At 35.3% G+C, this 1,174-nt stretch overlaps 1 protein-coding gene across 1 annotated transcript in view; it reads left to right on the forward strand.

Annotated features, from left to right (window-relative positions):
• Positions 1 to 1,174, forward strand: part of LOC107712539 (cystathionine beta-synthase-like) — an 18,902-nt gene that overhangs the window by 9,531 nt on the left and 8,197 nt on the right. The window lies entirely within an intron of this gene.

Genomic DNA, 1,174 nt, shown 5'->3' on the forward strand with positions numbered 1-1,174 from the left:
TGTGAGAAATAATATTCTCTGGTCTGATGAACCTCAAATCTAAGCATCATGTTTGAAGGAAACCAGGCACTGCTCATCACCTGCAGAGTACCATCCCAAAAGTAAAGTGTGCTGGTAGCAGCCTCATGCTGTGGGGCTGTTTTTCAGCAGCAGGGACTGAGGGACTTTTCAGAGTAGAAGATAAGCTCAATGCACCAAAATATTGAGTTAGCCTTAATGAAAACCCAGTCCAGAGCATTCAGAACCTTAGATTGGGCAGAAGGTTAACCTTCCAACAGGACAATGAACCTAAGCATACAGCAAGAGTGGCTTATAGACAACTCTGTGAATGTCCTTGAGTAGCCCAGCCACAGCCTGAGCTTGAACCCAATCAAATATTTCTGGAGAAACCTGAAAATGTGCATTTGCTCCCATCCAACCTGACAGAGCTTGAGAGGTGAAGAGGTGAGGAGAAGAATGGCAGATAATTGCCAAATGATGATGATCAAAGCTTGTCGCATTAAACAAAAAAGACTTGAGACTGTAAAGGTGCTTCAGCGAAACCAAGAGCTTGTAACACTCCAAAGAGACAGGAAAAATAGAAATCGCATCATATGACCCCTTTAAGATGTATTCTACAAAAACGTCAAACCATTATTTTGGGTGGCAAATGTTAAAATTAATTAATGTTAAACATTTTAAATACAATTTAAATCATGACCCGCAAATATGAAAAATACTCTTGTCCTATGAACAAATTTTCATTATATAGTTGACACATTTCTGAGGTTTTATTTTTATTTATTTATTTATTTATTTATTTATTATTATAATATAGGCCTATATTTTTATTATAATGTTTTAGTTTGGAGAAAAAAATTATCTATTCTAAAAAATAATTTCAGTTAAAAGGTTTTTAAACTAGGTGTTTGAAACAACTCTATAGAAAACACACTATATAAAAGTTCAAATAGGAAAATGTGTTTTCCTTATATTAAATATATACTCCATTTATGAACATTAAAGGGGTCATGTGATGCGATTTCAAGTTTTCCTTTCTCTTTGGAGTGTTACAAGCTGATTGTGCATAGATAAGATCCCTGAAGTTGCAAAGACTAAAGTCTCAAAACCAAAGAGATATTCTTTATCAAAGTTAAGACTCTGCCACGCCCCCTAAAACGGCTCGTTCTAACAC

This window comes from Sinocyclocheilus rhinocerous, unplaced genomic scaffold, assembly GCF_001515625.1.
Source record: "Sinocyclocheilus rhinocerous isolate Xijiao unplaced genomic scaffold, SAMN03320098_v1.1 scaffold1952, whole genome shotgun sequence".
Taxonomy (NCBI): Eukaryota; Metazoa; Chordata; class Actinopteri; order Cypriniformes; family Cyprinidae; genus Sinocyclocheilus; species Sinocyclocheilus rhinocerous.